Raw genomic sequence first — 19775 nt, 5'->3', positions numbered from 1 at the left:
CTGCTCCACATGTGACACATTAACCAATATGTCTGTGTTGACGAAATGGAATATCCTTCATTCGGTAAATTTTTGCTTTAAGTTGTATTTGCCAATTTGATGTTGTAAGCCAAACTTATGTGTTACATTTGTAGCTACTACTTTGCACTTTAAATTATCAATATATAATCCATCGAAGACTGAGGTAACTACAAAGCGTAAATAATTATATTGTTATTTTTTATTATTCTTAAAATTTCAATATTTTCAAATTTAACAAGTTTCACTGCATTTAATACCTCATACCTTACAATGTACATCGTTTAAAACATAAACAAAAAAACACCTTAAGAACATGAATAGTCACTATTCAAAACAAAACAAAAGGAACGAATTCAATGCGTATGAATGCATACTTACTGGTTTCTCTTGACATATATTATGTAATAGTTTCTGTGTTTGTGCATTCCAGTGATATTTATAAGTCATCGCAGGAGAATGATTAATTTGTGTAATCATGATGTACTACACATAATCAGCAATTGAATCGCGTCACAAAACGAACACATTTAACAAGTGCTATTTTTATTTTTGCGCTTTATTTTTTACTGCAATAATGGCAGGGATAGTTTCATTTTGGACTTTATTAAATTAATGCTGTCTTGCTTCTTGCTTATAACATCGCTAATTATTTAATACCGTATTTAATACCTAAAATGCCATCATCTACCAAAAGATGGCTTTTCAACTGTTCTCTTTTTTGAAAACTAATTTAAAAAACCCTCTTAAACTTTGTCGTAACCTATAGTCTGTCAAGAATTGAAGTATAATCAGTGGCGCTTTAATAAAAAGTTTAAAAAAGCAAAATAAAATTTGTAGAATCAAGTTCTAAAGAACTTTTATTTCTTTTTTAATAAGATAAATTACTTTTTTTAATTCTTACTTAATTTAACCCTTTCCTAACCTGTTAAATGTATTTTCTAATCAACGTGTGGTTTGTTTGATGTCAGTTCTTCATTACTCAAAACTCGTTTATTACGTCGAATTTTCGTCCTTTCCTCTGAAATTACTTTTGTGACATTAACAAAAAAGGCGACGATGACTGATGACGTCACATAGAAAAATCATATTTTTTTGAGAATCGTTCGAAAGAGAAGGTTTCAAGTTAGATTAAAAAATCATGAGTCCACCACCAAATCGCTTGGGACGCGATATTAACACAAGGGTTATAGTATACTGTTGAGAATGGATAATTCAAGGGTTTGCAAGCGTATCTTTCAATGGGACTATAGCATATGCTCAAACAACTGGTCGGCAGAAATAAAAACTATAATGACAAACATTGGAGTTATAGAAACTTTTCAGAATAACACAAAATCAGCACTACTTGAACAGCATAGTCTTGATTGGTTAAAAAAACTTAGATAAATATCCAAAACTGCGAACATACACAACTTTCAAAATAATTTCTCTGCTGAAGCATACGTGAACCTTAACCTACAACGCAACGAACGGTCGATGTTGGCTCAATTTAGATGCTGCATTCTACCTCTAAGAATTGAAACAGGACGGTTAAGTGGCGAACCTGAGGAGAGCAGACTTTGTAAAATGTGTAGCAAAAATGAAATTGAAAGTTAAATTCATTTCCTGATTAACTGTGATTTATATAATGAACTTCGAAATGAACTTTACTCAACCATACCAAGCAAAGAAACATTTTTATCACTGCCACACTGTGAACAATTAATACAATTTTTAATTTATTTTCCAAGAAGAACAGCTAAATATATTTTACAAGCATTTACAAAACGTAGACAATTCATTCATGTAAATAATTGAACTACATGACTCTACTATGAAATGATTTAAAGATTTATATTATTTAAGTGACTTATATGTCCAATGGGCCGGGTGTACAAACATTGTATTGACAAATATTATTATTATACTGTATATATACACAATGTCACTATAATAAACAAATTCGTATTCGTATTAGAATTCAGTTCAGAATCAAATATGCAACTAATCAAATTGTAAAGTGAAACATATAAATATTATTCCTATAATCATGTAGCTAATTGCTTTCTAAGATTAGTATGGAACCCTGTACACATCTTGATAATTGGATCATCCTTCATTAGGCAAGCTTTTGTTGATCCAAGAGTTCGTCCAGGGGTCTGTTGTTCAACTTGTCGTTATTTTAACGATTGATTAAATTTAACGAGTCATTAAATCTTTTAACGAGTCGTTACATAACGAGTCGTTTATTTTCTGTTGTTTAACAATATTTAACGTGTCGATTCAATAATCAATGAATTAAAATTTAATCAACTGATCAATCAATGCGTTAAAAATTAATCAACTGATTAATCAAGTGATTGAATAAAACCCATCATGCATTGTTTTGAGCATCCTGTCTGTAAAACAATGACTGAATCTGCTGAACCCAATCCAAGCAAACTAAAAAGACTGAAAAAGACCAACTTCACTGTGGGAGAGGAAAGTTAACAAATACAGTAACCAACCAGTTAAAAAAAAGTTTGGGATGACTTAGCCATGAAAGTAAATTCGCTTGGAGTTGCCCTTCGTACTGCTACAGAAGTAAGAAACAAGTGAAGGAATACCACAAGAGTGGTCACAGAAGTGAAGTCTTCAAAACTGGGGGAGGACCAGCTCCAAACCAACCGAGCTCCGCAGTAGAAAGAGTAATCCACCTAATGAAGGACACCACCAGCTTCAGAGGAATACAGGGTGGACTTGAAACCGAGTCATTCCAAACAAGTAAGTAAATAATATTTAGCACTTTATAATATATCCCCAAATGTTTGTTCCCCTTAATTTTAACTTCTCAAGGCACTGCCCTTCTTATTGCACTTTTATAAAAAGTAAACTTGATAGTTTAGTCTTAGTTGCATGATTTTTTTATTAGTTTTTAGCGGCTTTAATCTAGCTGTCAGATAACTGCGAGTACTCTTAGATCTGTTCATTGTGTCTTTTTGTGTCGGGATGTATAAGTACCGGGCCACGTCAACTTGTATTTTTGTCCATCTGATGAGTTAAGCCTTTTTCAACTGATTTTTATAGTTCGTTCTTATGTTGTGCTGTTATACCACTGTCCCAGGTAAGGGGGAGGGTTGGGATCCCGCTAACATGTTTAACCCCGCCACATTATTTATGGATGTGCCTGTCCCAAGTCAGGAGCCTGTAATTCAGTGGTTGTCGTATCGTTTATGTGTTACATATTTTGTTTTTCGTTTATTTTTTTTTACATAAATAAGGCCGTTAGTTTTCTCGTTTGAATTGTTTTACATTGTCTTATCGGGGCCTTTTATAGCTGACTATACGGTATGGGCCTTGCTCATTGTTGAAGGCCATACGGTGACCTATAGTTGTAAATGTCTGTGTCATTTTGGTCTTTTGTGGATAGTTGTCTCATTGGCAATCATACCACATCTTCTTTTTTATATTGATCAATTTCACTCAACATGGTTTTATTTTCCATAATAAAACAAACAATTTTTGGCAAAATTTTGTTTTTCATTATTGTTAATTTTCAATGAAATTATAAACAAATATGTGTAGCCTTTTTAATACCGGGATACATAGTTTCCTTTGTCCAATGTTGGTAAAAGTTTCGTCTGCTACGCCGTCACAAGTAGGGGAATTCCCAACTGATATCACGTGACTGAAAACAATTTATTTTAACCAATTTTCTATTTATCTAAATGATTGCCAACGTTTTTCTTGTTGGTTTGAAGGTTTTCCTCTTGTTTTACTATTGCAAGATTGCATTTGTTTAAACCGATAACGGTTTCAAAGTGTTATTTTCAACATAAGTTCACAAGTGGCTGCAGGTGCCCACCAAGTCGTCTTTAAACTGGTACCTATTGATAGATTAAAAGGAACCAGAATAGCTAATTTGGACCGAAAACCAGACAATATTTTTAAAATATATTATACGGACTGGTTATCATAAATCCGGAATAAAGTTTATCTATTTGTTGTTGCAGTCTGAACCTAGACAGGAACACATATTAGTTTATAGCTGAGACCCTTGATAATCTGAAAAGGGTTGAAATAGGGTCTTATTTAGTCTTGTGCAATACTTTTTACTTGCAATTTAAAGTACATAGTGTATCTGAATTTAATTGAATGTTGATATAATATGTTTCCATTGCCCCCTATAAAAACATAAATAAAATACCCAAACACAGTATCAACGAGTCAATTTTCTCTCATTTATTACAGATCAACCAACTATCAATGCCACATTGCCAGAAGAAGATGCCAGCCAGGATCTCTGAATCAGCAGCATCACTGATAAGTGACAATCTACCCCCTCTCACTCCACAAAGTCCGTCTCTGCTAACAGGATACGCCGACCCAATCTTAACACAAACAGTCGTTCCACATGTTCCAGAACAAACAAATAGGACAGAAAAGCAGAAGTAAGTTGTAAATTTAAAAAAGAAGATGTAGTATGATTGCCAATGAGACAACTCCACACAAGAGACCAAAATGACACAGAAATTAACAACTATAGGTCACCGTAAGCCGCTTTCAACAGAAACGATTTTGAGTTCATAAGTAGAATGAATATTTTCCCGAAATTTTAGATTTTTAAAAATATTTCTTACCGTACTACGGGGATGTATACAAGAACTCTTTAAAATGTGTTGTGGAAACAGGTTCCGCTAGTTTAGAAAACGTGACATATTCTGACTGGCACGTCCAATCATTTTAAATATATAGGATGTGGACCCTGAGTTGTGAGTAGCTAGTTAACTGAACTATGCCGATGAATCATCAATAAATAGAGTTGTAAAATAATTCAATCTTTTAAAGAATTCATTGTTTTTATTATTTGTAGGATAGTGAGAACACCCTCAAAAAGGTAACAGTGCAGGACATACATGACATACAGTATTGTGCACTGCAGGGCAAATTAGAGATACAAGAGAAGCAGAAAATACAAATGGACCTAGAAAAGAAAAAACTGGAACTTCAAATTGAGCTGTTACAGAAGTTAGTGGGTGGCAATTCAGAACCGGTTACACTCTCCCAGGCACTTGCCTCTATGTATGAAATGTATAAAATTCATTATTATCTTGTTGATTTGTATTTCAGAAATTATTATGAGGCCAACACATTCATTTTGTGTACACACTCCTATTTAAAAGAAAATAGTAATTACAATTTAGCCACACCTAATGTACCTCCATCATTCAAAGAATCATAAGTGATACACGAATCAAAAACTTACAAACATTTCAACCAAAAACTCAATGATCTAAGGATGTAATAGTGCAACTGTATGAACAGGAAGCTGGCTCCTAGGTTTCATTTCTTGAAAAGAATAATATATCTTTAGATCATCGCTGCAATTATTCTACCTTCCCAAAATCAGGAGCCTGTAATTTTAATGGTTGTCAGTTGTTAATGTATTTCATATTTGTTTTTTTTTTGTTTATATATTATATAACTCTGGTGATTGGTTTAACTTATATGATAATTGTTTCACAATTGTCGCACGGGAACCTATAATTGCCGCTATAGAGGACATTTGGTCTTGGATTAATTAATGTTTCAAGGTGCCATATCGTCTCATTGGCAATCATGATGATGGACGTTTTTATTGACCTTGACTGGCTATACAGTCCTTGCACTGTCGGCTCTGACTTGTGCCTTGTTTGGGCATTTAAATAATATATTTGTTTCCATATGGTAATTGATATAATAAATTGGCAATAATACCGCGTATTCTTATTTTTATACTGAAGTACAATTACCTGGCTACTGTTTTTTTTTTTTATTTCATAGGCGACTAACTGCTCACCATTTAATATACCAATTTTGAAGCAGAAAATGCACACTTCCTCTCTCAACAGATGGTCAAAGTGATTATATAAAGGTTTGTTGCTCTTTTCAAATTTCCTCATTTTTTTAATGAAAGACAATGTATGAAAATACGGAAAAATAAAAACATGCAATTATTAGGCAAAAAAAGTTGTAGCAAAATGGTCCCGTATGCCTTTTCCGTCCTGTGGACCATTATAGGGTGGCATCTGAGGTTGATTGTCTATTAATTGTTCTTCTGCAACCTCATGTTCATTCTGATAACATGAGAATCATGTGCTGATCCTGGCCACCTAGCACTGATGTTGGTGAATCTCCCTTTAAACAAAAATATGATAATTAAAAAGGGGAAAAAGTAGTTCCATAATTCATTTGACAATTCAAAGCAAGTCAGTGATTTTGAATAAGTATGGTGACCCATAGCTGTTTATTTTTGTGTCAATTAATCTCTTGTGGAGAGTTGCCTCATTAGCAGTCATTACCACATCTTCTTTTTTGTACATACATAGTTTGTTCATTATATACACATGGAAAAAAGTATTGGAACACCAAATTGAAATTTAATTTAAAAAAAAACTCTTTATTTTTTTGTGATATATTTTGTTGAAATTGAACTAGTTACACATTATTTAAATATCACCTGATTTTAATCAATAAATATCGACTCGATTAGTTCTTATCTGCACATGCAGCTACTGTACTCGTAAACAATAAAACAGATGCTTTTATCCTCATTGTTTTCAACACTTTAAATAACCAAATTTATAAAGTTATGTGATTGACACCTTGTAATTGGTCATCCTTCACTCATAACTGCAGCAAGATGGCAGATAATCAGCATGAGAGAAGCAGGTATGTCGCTGTGACAATTGCACGTATGGTTGGTCATCACCATTCCACTATAAGTCGTTTTGAGAATAAAAATCAGGCAACAAACGATGTTAAAGACCTTCCGAGATCAAGAAGACCCCCTATAACATCTCCTAGGGAAAATCAAGCATAATGAAGGTTGGTCAGAGGAAACCCATTGCAAACAATACCATCCTAAAAAAAGAGTGATGACCATACTGTTCGAGATCGGCTCATTGCTACAGTACTGATTATCGTTAAGACCATTTCGGGGACCTTTGCCTACGAACAGACACAAAGTTGCCCGTATCCAATATAGTGCAGAGCTCGCCAAAGTTGGAAACTAGCAACGTGGAGGAAGATCCATTGTTCCAATGGAGTTCGGTTTATTTCCCTTGGCCCGATCGTAGCCCGAATTTGAACCACATCGAGTATATATGGGACATTATTGGGCGTTAAGTGCACGAAAGGACATCCCAGTTCAAACACGTCATGAAAGATCAACCATGATGTGAACAGTCATCTAAAGATTAATTTTGAAATGTCTGACATTGTAAAGTTCGACTACAGTAAAAGTTGTAAATGCATTTTTTGTACAAAAAACACTACATTTTGTTATAAACATTTTGGTTAGATAAAACATTTTTTTTTCATACATTTTTTGTTCGTTTTAATTCCAATGTTATCATTAACTACGTTTCAATATCATTTTATAAATATTTTATCATATTCCATCCAAAATAAGAGGCTGATTTTTCAAGTTTAAAAAAATGAAGGTGTTGCAATACTTTTTTCCATGTGTATAGTTCCAGTCATTAAAATATTGGGTGCATTTGCAATGTAATAAAAACAAAATATGTATAGTAATAATTCAGATAAACAATACATCGGGCATCGGAGTTATATGCTCCCTTGACATTTTTTTAAAAATGTATTGAACAATGACTGGCTTAGGGATTGGTCACTATTTCCCAACCGAAAAGAATGGAGGGACGCGAAATATTTGGATGGTTGGACATTTATTTTTTTTTTGTATTTTTTGGGGGGATGGGGGTGGGGGTATGTCTTCTCATAGAAACACTTAGAGGTAGATCCAGAATTTCTGCAAACTACCTGAGGCACAATATTTTTGAAGTTTCAAAGTTTATAAGCCTGACCAAATTCTACCTAAAGCAGATGGGATGGGCAAATCTTAAAAACTATTTTGATCAATAAATTTATGTTAAAAGAACAAACTCTTAGCAGTTTACTCGATCCAGCATAATTAAAAGTGAAACGGTAAAAATAGAGACACATATATGTATATATATATGTCTCTGGTAAAAAGTATTTTCTACGGATCCAATAAAAAGTATATGACAAGATTGAGTTGTCTTTCTTTTTCCATCGATTTTCAAATTAGCTGAAAACCAGTTTAACAGAACACCAGCCATGTATATGGTAAAGGACGATTGGAGATGTCAAGAAAAAGGACGCACACAATGCATGTTGTAAACATAAAATAGGTAGAATACAGTGTTTTAAATTACCTTCATGGTCATGCTTGTACGTTGATGCTGTGGAACCCCTTTCGGTTAACAAATGCTGGTTCATCAATGCTAGGCCCAGTAATCAGTATGTGAGTCCCATCAATGCATCCAACCACGTTTGGAAAACCAGCTTTTTCATAAAATCCAACCCTTATTACGTTCTTCCTCTGGTTATCAGGCCATGATATGAAATCATCCTTCCTGGCAACTTATGATTCCGTCACCCGGTCAATCACCCGAGACACAGTTGATTTGTCAAATCCCATTATGTCCCCAACAACTTGCAAGTGTGATCCACTTCCATAAAACGTCAAGGCAATCATAACATGTTGTTCCACTGAAAGGGCTGTCTGTCCCACGCTCCAGATCCCCTCTCATTCAATCTGACAGGTACCCAATGGTCTCTCTGCCTTAGCTCCTCATTAGAAAATTCCCTTTCTAGAGGGTAAAAACCGCGAAAATGTCGCTCTCTTCTTACAACAGGTGGTTGAAACAAAACATTGACAGCCATCTTAGATTGAGGTTAATCAACTGATTAAAATTTATTCAACCTCAATGAGGTCGATTAAATATAACGACACTTTGACAATTTTAAACGACAAGTTGAACAACATGATAATGGACTTATAAAATTTAACGCAGTGATTAGTAAAAGTTAACGACTCGTTTAATTTAACGACAAGTTGAACAACAGACCCCAGGTCATGTTAAGGTAACACGATACCGAATGACGTACGTTACACCACAAGTTATCGTTCCTGACGGCATTGTGGAATAACGTTCACACATACCAGTCAATGCAGCGGGTTTTGCAATCACAAAGGGATTAAATGAACAATACAAGTTAAGAGACCAAAGGGACTGAAATATGATTAACAAAGTTGCCTTTGTGAGACCCTGAGGGGCATATAGCTCACATAGGCGTCGGGGAAACCCCGAGGATTTCCAGTCTTACCTAGTTCGGGATACACGGTCAAACAGACACGGGCTAAGGAGTTTTTAGAGCAAGTTTACAAAAATACATGTAAAAAAGAAGTGTTGGTATTTCTTTGTGTGGAAATATAAAATATATATGTACATTTTCGGAAAATATAAGGGACGACATCAAAAGTTCAATGTAGGATAAAAAACTTAATTCACATAATTTTTTCACTGACCCCCCCCCCCCCCCCCCCTCTTAACTTGATGTGGGAAAAATTGATTGACCAATAGGGATATATGTTAAATCGATTTTTGATTAACAAAACTTGCAGCAATGTTGACACCCCCCCCCCCCCACACCAACTATTTGATTTAAGTTTTTTTTTTATCTTACATCGAACTTTTGATGTCGTCCCTTATGTATTTGTACGAGCTTTAGAAACACAACGAAAAGCGAGACTCACTGAGCTTTCAACTGGTTTCGTAATGAATACCAATGCATTTTATATTTCCGACAATGTACATAATCTTTATTTGTTTTTATCCTACAATTTACATCCGTCTCTTGAAACTTTTAATTTGTTAAAATTTAAATCATTGCCTCTTTTTTTTCTCAAAGAAATCGACATAGTTTATAAACGCATACCGCGAAGAGGACCAAAAATTTACAGTTACTCAAAAAAAAAAAAGAAATATCTAGACTACGTTACTGCTTTCTTATTATGGAAGTAAGGTAACATGAGACTTATTTGTAAAAGTACAAGTACAAATAAAACAAAAATGTATTTGTGTACATGTTATTTGTACAATATATAGTTGCCTGATTGAAGGATAAATGGAGATATGGGATATACAATTTATAAGATAGCCACATCTAGGCATTTAACGACATCATAACAATAGACATCTTGACTAATGCTTATTAGACGAGTATTTTTTTTATTTCTAATTTTTAGTTTTAGTATACGTTGGTCCCCTAAATTGGAAAGTTTTGATAAGTACATTTGGTAATTATCACAGTAATATTTCAGTCTCTTAGTACATATTTGTTTAAGTCTTTAAACATTTGTACTTCTGAAGAAAATTCATACCATAATAATATAAGGCAATGCGGTAAAATTGGCAATTATTGATCAGCTTTCCACCAAAGACGAAATGACGGAAATGTTAGCTTGCTTACATTTCTACTACATTTTAGATCTCTTAATTAACATTCCACTATATGAACTGCATTGAAACTACTGCTCCAAGTTCATTATAGATTGAGATAATTGTAAGCAGCAAGAATGTTTAGTAAGGTTAGATCTACAAACACATCACCATCACCAAAACACAATTTTGTCATAAATCCATCTGTGTCCTTTGTTCAATATTCACATAGACCTAATATTCACATAGACCAAGGTGAGCGACACAGGCTCTTCAAAGCCTCTAGTTCGATACCCTGAAAGGACCTCTCAGGTATAGATACTAAGCTTAAAGTGTTTTGTTTTTTTTTTATATGTCAATTACATTATAATGTTTCTTATTAAGTATTGAGAGAGAAATAAGATCGATACATTTAATTTGTAATCAATTAATTTCCTTGCTTTTTAAAGTATGTGCCCTTCCTATCCTGACTACTTTTTTAAAATATTCGCCTTTACGTAGATCATTTTTACGAGTCTTGCGGATCCTTACGATGTGTCCACTCAACGACATATTTAAAAACTGTTACGAATTCAATGAGCTTTTTCCGTCTTTTACAGATAATCACGAGATATAACGACGTATTCAAGGCAAATTTTCATAACTTGTTACGAGTTGTCATAATAAGTGATAACTGCGACCTCCTAACGAGCTGTGAAGTGTTATTACGGACAGTTACGAGTAATTACGATCCCTTTCTTCTGTGTTGACGTGAGTTATCATTTATGCATTAACTGTTAACAAAATTTTTGAAAATACTAAGGTTTACTTCCTTGTGAATAGATTACCTTCGCTGTGTTTGGCAAAACGTTTAGGAATTTTTGGGCCTCAATGCTCTTCAACTTTATTTGGTCTTTTTAACATTTTTTTATTCGAGCGTCACTGATGAGTGTTTTTTTGTAGACGAAACGCGCGTTTGGCGTTAATATAAATTTCAATCCTGGTATCTATGATGAGTTCATTTACGATTAAAAAAAAATAAAAAATATAAATCCTGCAAAATTTCAATGTATCACCATCATACGACAACTGGCAACACGAGAAGCAACATGGTATTAATTATGGAACAATAAATCCATGGACAATCATTAGAAGATTTTTGACTTGATTGAGGTATTGCAAGTCGCGACAATTTTTTAATAAAACTGGCTATCCACATAGAACAATTTGTGTATATGAAGGGGCATAATACATAGATTTTTATTATGAATACATACGGATCGCCAACTCGTTGTTAATTGTCAACATCCGTAAATAACTTGTCACATCTCGTAAATACCCGTAAAGACTTGTAGTCAAAAGTAGAACTATTCTAATTGAAAGATTATGTATTTATCATATGATGATCAAACACTATCCCTCCCGTCAGATAGTTAGTATCATATCAAAAAAACCAAAAAAACGAGAAAGACTTAACTCGTATCCTGACAACGACTGAGTTTAGAATAAATGTGTTTATTTCCGATGCAAAATACCTATACGTGAATCAATGTTATTTTCAACAAATGCCATCTTTAATGACATAAGAACAGTATGGTAACAATATTCCTTCTGATCAATAGATATCTAAGGTACCAGGATTTTAATTTAATACGCCAGACGCGCGTTTCGTCAACATACGACTGATCTGATCAAAATAGTTATAAAGCCAAACAAGTACAAAATTGAAGAGCATTGAGGAATTCAAAAAAGTTGTGCCAAATACGTCAAGTCTGTTAAAATTTGTAGGTAAAGGACCACATTCCTTGTCTTTTTATTGAATATTATTATACAAGATTGGATGTAAAATAAATACCTGAACTTACACATTGTCTACACGTTGATTTATATTTACGAATAGTGTCCTTGTACCTATGATAAAATCGAGTAAATCTTTTGACAAGTTCATTGTCAAGTTTGTGACATTGAAAACTCTGGTGAGATAATTGTTCAGTAATATAGAGATTTCTTTTCTTAAAATAAAAAAAAACGATGTTATATACACTAGTGATCAAACAAGTTTATATGTATATATATATATGTTGTGTACAAGTTATCATTTTGTACAAATGATAATTTGTACAAAAAAATGTACAAATTATAATTTGTATTTTGACTTTGTACAAATTGTAATTTGTACAAAAAGTGCCTGTAGATATTATAATTTGTACAAAATAAGGCTTAATTTTACTTATAACTTGTACAATATTTTACATATAATAAGTTTCAAATCAAATGATAAAAAATAAATTCAATTTTAATTACGAATCAATATGAAACACACTGATAACTCTATTAACAATACTTTACAATAATATATAATGCTCTTATTTGTTTGAGCAGGTGAGCGAACCATGACACTTGAAATTACTCAATACATTTTGCTTTTTACATTACACTTGAAATTGTTACAACCGCCTTTACATTTGCAAGAGAGATAACCTTGTCCACCAGTTTGGATTTTTTTTCCACAGCTTCCCTCAGGGAAAGTTGTAAATCTGGAATTTGTGTAACGGACAAAGAAAAGTCACTATTTGATTCTAGTTGGTTTCTGCTTAAGACTCTTATAAATTACCAGCTATTGTCCCGACACGATAGCCAAAATTTCCTACTTCTACAACAACACCTTGTATATTCCTCAGATCGGTCGTTGCTCGGTCATATTGTAGTATTGGAATAATAACGTCGTCTCCAACAGATAACTCACTCAGTTTCTGTTTTGTATTTCTTGTAAGGACATCTGCTTGGATTTGTTGGCCAGACAATGCAAGTTTTCTAGCACGAATGATTGGGGTTTCGATTTCCTCTGGTACTACTTCAATAGTTGTACTAGTTGATCCAGAATCGTTAAGTTCTCTTTCTGATTTTACCGATTCAGCATCTGTGTTTTCATCCTTGCAAAAAATCGCAATTTCACTGATCTCCTCTGAAACCTCCTTAAACACTTTCTCCAAATTTTCCTGATTTGACAAAAGTTCCTTGGGCAAAGAAGATGACGATAAACCTATCTTTGGGTCAGAACCAAACAGAGCATGCTAAGGCGATTGATCAATTACTCTGTGATATGATCTATTTTTCTGAAATTGCATGACGCGCAAACCTCCAGACCACTGTCGTCCATGATATGAGCATTTCTTAAATGTCTCCTTTTGCTCTTTATACAGACCCTTGACTTTAAGGATGTCTTGGTCGCCCATGAACTATTACTAATTCTGACCGTAACGATTTCAGTTCAGTAATTATCTCCCATTATCGCTTTGGAGTATATTGGGTGCACCAAAGAGAAGAAAAATGTCAAGTAATTGATACTCAACTTTTTTTAACACCTTAACTTATTTTTTTGTTAATGACCATGTGAAAGGGCAGTGAATAGTTCAATTTATAACCTCAAGGCAATATAAATGAATCAATATGACTTTAACAATAGCATTGAAAAGTTTTTATGGCGGGTATCAACACATTTTTATCACAATATCGATATGATAATATTGTACAAGTTATAAGTGAAATTAAGCCTTATATTGTACAAATTGTATTGTACAAATTGTATTGTACAAATTGTAATTTGTACAAAGTCAAAATACAAATTATAATTTGTTCAATTGTTTTGTACAAATTATAATTTGTACAAAATGAAAACTTGCACACAACATATATGTAAAAACCTTTTTTTTTTTTTTTTAACTAGAAACAACCTTTTTGTAGTTTACTAGAATTTATTTCTTTTTCTTGGCTTGCATATTTGCCACAATTAATGATCAAGAGTTTATGTTAAATTATAGTGTTTAACAATTTTGACGTTCTGTAAGTTACAAATGTTAATTAAGGACAATTTTCACATATAAATTATATGTTGTACTTAGTATAAAGTTTTGCAGTAGTAGTATTTTTGTTTGACAATGTGACCTTGATAAGGTCATGTGTTCATTATGATTCACATTTGTTACTTGAATTTGAATCAAATAGTTATCAAAGGTACCAGGATTATAATTTTGTACGCCAGACGCGCGTTTCGTCTACATAAGACTCATCAGTGACGCTCATATCCAGATATTTATAAAGCCAAACAAGTACAAATTTGAAGAGCATTGAGGATCCGAAATTCCAAAAAGTGGTGCCAAATACGGCTAAGGTAATCTATGCCTGGGATAAGGAAATCCTTAGTTTTTCGTAAAATTCAAAGTTTTGTAAACAGGAAATTTATAAAAATGACTAAAAAAAAGCTAAATCAGCAAGTATGATGTTTAATTAATCGATTGTTATTGACTGAAGGAGTAGGACATAAATAATTTCACAAGAACTTATTCGACTATTTACAATTTAAGATATTAAATAGATATAAAGAAATGCAATAAACACCATATTATCCAAATAATCGTTTTTTTTTATGAAGAACGAAACTGAACATTTTTTTTCGTCGCTTTGCTGCTGTCTCATTGACATTTATCAAACTTAAATCTCCTTTACTTGACATCTATCTATATATTTTCTTGCTGTATATAAGCATAGGACCAGTCATTCAACTCAAAACATTTTACAACTTCATTTTAGATATATGTTGTATATCCTGATGTCTTTGCCTCGGATTTTAAAACATAAATGCTAGCAAAATTTTCACCATTTTTTCAGCATTTGTTTTTTAAAACACGAATTTTTATATCATTGTAAAACCGAAATATATAATGCATTCAACATTTTCAAAAATGCCTGTACCAAGTCAGGAATATGACAGTTCTTGTTCATTCGTTTTGGTGTGTTTTGTCATTTGATTTTGCCATGTGATTATGGACTTTCCGATAAGATTTTCCTCTGAGTTCAGTATTTTTGTGATTTTACTTTTTATTGACCTGGATTAATTGATTAATAAATTATGTCATGTGACCTAAGTTTCAATCATTATATAGCATCATTTGTCGTTTACTCGTTAAATATTAAAGTGTGTTAAATAAGCATTAGAATTAATTAAAAAGTGCATATCATGTTTGAGGAGATTTCTTGTTACACCAAAGTTTTTTTTTAACACAGAAAAATAAAAATATAATAGCAGTAATCATAAAATTACACTTTAGTTTCATTAACTTAAACAGTTGAATATAACTATAAGTCAAAAATACAATATGCTGGAATGCACATGAAAAGGTCAATTTGCATTTGTAACCGCAAAAAAATGAATAAACTAGAGTTTTTGAATGCGTAGAAAAAAAGGCAAAGAAACACGAAAAACTTATTATTTCCGTTTCTTCAATAATGAGCCCAAGTTGTATTTCATCGGTATGGCTTCCTATCAATACAGGAAGTGAAAGGTCTACGAAAAGGGAAATGCGCCACAAAGCCACTAATTAATCTGAACAGTCCCTATTGATAATTGCTGTAAATACTCAACTATTACTGAATGGGATAATTCGTTTATTTAGCACTACATGGAAGGATTCTTATCTTAAAAAAAATAAAATGTGTCAAACCATATACTAGAATTTCTAACTTTGACCCAAATTAAAGTAAATCCGGCTTGAAAAGTGATTTCCAACAAAAATAGTAGTATTTTCTGATTAAAAATGTGACCTTGATAAAGTCGTGTGTTCATTATACTTCACATTTGTTACTTGATTTTGAATCTAAAAGCTAAATCAGCCAAAAAAATGTTTAATTAATCGGTTGACTGAATGAGGGAGGGTGTAACTAACTTCAGAATCCCTTATTCGTCTATTGATATTGTAAATTATTAAAAAGATATACAGATATGCAATAAACACAAAATTCTCAAAATAGATTTATTTTTCATGTAGAACGTACTTGGACTTTTTTCCCGTCGCTTTACTGCTGTCTCATTGACATTTATCAAACTTAAATCTTCTTTTTTTGATATTGATCAATATATTTACTACGCGTATAAAAGTATAGGACCATTAATTCAACTCAAGACTTTTTAACACTTTCATTTTACATATATGTTGTATTTCCTGACCGCCCCTCCGGAATTTAAGATATAAACGCTGGCACAATTTTCACCATAATTTAGGAGTTTTTTTTAAACACTAATGTTTATTTCATTGTAAGACTGAAATAAATTGCATTCTATACTTTTTAAGCGACATTATTTTATTGACCTGGTTTTTGGTTTAATAAATTACGCCATGTGACCTTACTTTCAATCATTATAGATTATCATTTGCAGTTTACTCGTTAAATATTTAGGTTTGTTAAATAAGCATTATAATTAATTAAAAAGTGCATATTATGTTTAAGGACATTACTTGTTACACCAATCTTTTTTTTAAACAGACTAAAAAAAAATTATAACAGTAATCATAAAACTACACTTTTGTTTGTTTCATTGACTTAAAAAGTTGAATATAACTATAATTCATAAATACAAAATGCCCGGAAAATAGTAGTAGTTAATTTGCATGACTTTAGATAACCCTGCTCAGATGAAGCCGGAAAGTCAGACTTATAGTGCTGTAAGTTGATGTTTGAGTATAAAGTATGTCTTTTTAAAAACTATTAATGAATAACTGTATATTTACAAATAAAATTCATAACACATGGACATATTTATTTCGCAGAATATTTTATTAATTTGATATACGAACGACTGTTGCTGTGAATATTATAAAGAAAATATTGAGACGGGAATGCAACCATTGCTTCAAATTCTAAAACAGAAAAAATAAAGTACTGATATCAAACCTTACTTTCGTGTCCTGGTTCCTGTAGCAAGTTCAGATAATTTAAGTATTGTTGCATTTACTGTAACAAAAACTATAGTTTCCAGGTATAGAAATACATTTACAATGTGTTACATAATTGTTAAAAACTTGCTTGAAGAAAAACATCTGTGCGGAAGTGAAATTGCAGATGAAATTAACCATTTTAATTTTTTAATATTTGTTTCGTTAAATCGTTAATTTCTTTTGTCGTGTCCTTTAAAATGAAATAAAGGATAAATGTTCTTGAAACTCTAATACTATAGTTATTAAAGGTACCAGGCTTAAAATCTAATACGCCAGACACGCGTTTCGTCTACATAAGACTCATCAGTGACGCTCAAATCAAAAATAGTTAGAGTCATTGAACAGCATTTATGACACAAAATTTCAAAAAGTTGTGCCAAACACGGCTAAGGTTATCCATGCCTTGGATAAAAATCCTTGGTATTTCGAATAATTCATACTTTAGCAAACAGTAAATTTATAAAAATGACCATATACTTGACATTTCTGTCAACACCGCAGTGCTGACTACTTGGCTGGTGATACCCTCGGGGACGAAACGTCCACCAGCAGTGGTATCGGCCATGTCTTATCAAATATTTCATTTCTTTAAACTTCACCTACTTACTGCTTGTAAGTAATACCAAAAGGAAATAAATAATGCAGATGTGAACGTCTGAATTAAGTTGAGAAATTACCCGTTTGCGACCTTATCTTGATTTAAAACGGCCTTTGGCTTAATACGGTTCAGCAAGGATTGTAATTACACTATATTATTAGATCATAAATATTGTATTACGCATAGTACACACATACTTTTTCTGACACCATTTTGACCCAAAAACCGGAAGTCTAAACCAAGACCTGTAAAACTTTTGTACTAACCGGCATTTTTTTTCATATTGACCTATATAAATGACCAGTTTTCAGATTGAATAATATTAAATAGACAATTCATAATGGATTTTTAGTTATTGGTTAGTCATAAAACATGCGAAAATAGTGAAATTAACTACTTTTGGAGTCCAACAAATCTTTGAATGATTTAGATAAATAATAAGCTTTTGTTTGTTTCTTTGAATATGTGAACAGTTTTCAGTTACCAACTGTTTACATTAAACTTCAACACAATCTTATGAAACAAAAGATTACCAATTTAAATGGTCGTTTGAAAATCCGATTGCAAATATATAATTTTCTGCAACTAATTTAAAGGGGCGAAGGATACCAGACGGGCATTCATAACTCGTAGATCGAATGATTTAATCCCGCCATATTCTGGATATATGTGCGTGTCCAAAGTAAGGAGCCTGTAATTCAGTGGTTGTCGTTGTTGATGTGTTACTTATTTGTTTTTCATTGATTTTTTTGTACATAAACTATGCCGTTAGTTTTCTCGCTTGAATTGTTTAACATTTGTCATTTCGGGTCCTTTTAAAGCTGACTATATGGTATGGTCATTGCTAATTTTTAAAAAGCCGTTCGGTAACATATAATTGTTAATTTCTGTGTCATTTGGTCTTTTGTAAAGAGTTGTCTCATTGGCAATCATGCCACATCTTTTTTTATATTGACAACGCCATGGCGAAAAAAGAAAAAGACGAACAAACAAATAAAAGTACGCAAGACACAACTGAGAAAACTCTAGATTAAGCAACACGAACCCCACCAAAACTTGGAAAGATCTCATGTGCTCCGGAAGGATAATCGGATCCTGCTCAACATATTGCTCATGTTATTACAAAGCCGGTAAATAATCTAATTCGGTAGGTCATGGTCATGGAAAAGGAACGAGATTGTAATTACGACAAAAGGAACATATCCAATATACTAGTATATCATTTGTTAAACAGATATTATGTATCGGTCAATCAACTCGTGATGGCGTCTGTAAAATTTACGAAGGGATGATTTCAACTTCACCATTTGGAATTCTTGGTCTAATAACAAATATGTTCTCAATCAAGAAATCAAGCTTTTTTTCTCTAACGAAAAGGTAATTATGCTAGATATATTTACTTGAGGTATGATAAAATGATTGAAGTTCTTAATTTTTCCATATCAACATTTATATACGTTTCGGAAATAAAGTTTATCGAAAGGTTGTAGGCATTCCTGTAGGCTAAAATTGCGTCCCTTTTATTTTGTTTTGAATTTTCCTCGGAGGTTGGTATTTTTTTGTTATTTAAATTTTTAATAGCAAACTTGTTCTTAGATATAAGAACATGTGGTATGAGTGCAACCCTCCTTCCAATTCACATTTTGTAAAAGTAAACCATTATAGGTCAAAGAACGGTCTTTATCTCCCTCTGTTATAAATCACAGCCTATAGCCAAAATTCGTAAAGGCCCGTCAAAATTATATTTACATTGAACTTGATACATTTAACTTACCGTTATCTTGATGATACGTTTTCATTACATAATCAATTATTTTCTAAATGTACTTTCAAAATTTTGCAAAAATGAACTTATTTCATCGATTATAAACGGTAAATAACTACTTTTCTACACTGGTTAGAGGTATAGGGGGAGGGTTGAGATCTCATAAACATGTTTAACCCCGCCGCATTTTTTGCGCCTGTCCCAAGTCAGGAGCCTCTGGCCTTTGTTAGTCTTGTATTATTTAAATTTTAGTTTCTTGTGTACAATTTGGAAATTAGTATGGCGTTCATTATCACTGAACTAGTATATATTTGTTTAGGGGCCAGCTGAAGGACGCCTCCGGGTGCGGGAATTTCTCGCTACATTGAAGATCT

This window comes from Mytilus galloprovincialis, chromosome 2 (assembly GCF_965363235.1).
Source record: "Mytilus galloprovincialis chromosome 2, xbMytGall1.hap1.1, whole genome shotgun sequence".
Lineage (NCBI taxonomy): Eukaryota > Metazoa > Mollusca > Bivalvia > Mytilida > Mytilidae > Mytilus > Mytilus galloprovincialis.
The sequence above is the reverse complement of the archived record's forward strand: the minus strand, read 5'-3'. Positions refer to the sequence as shown.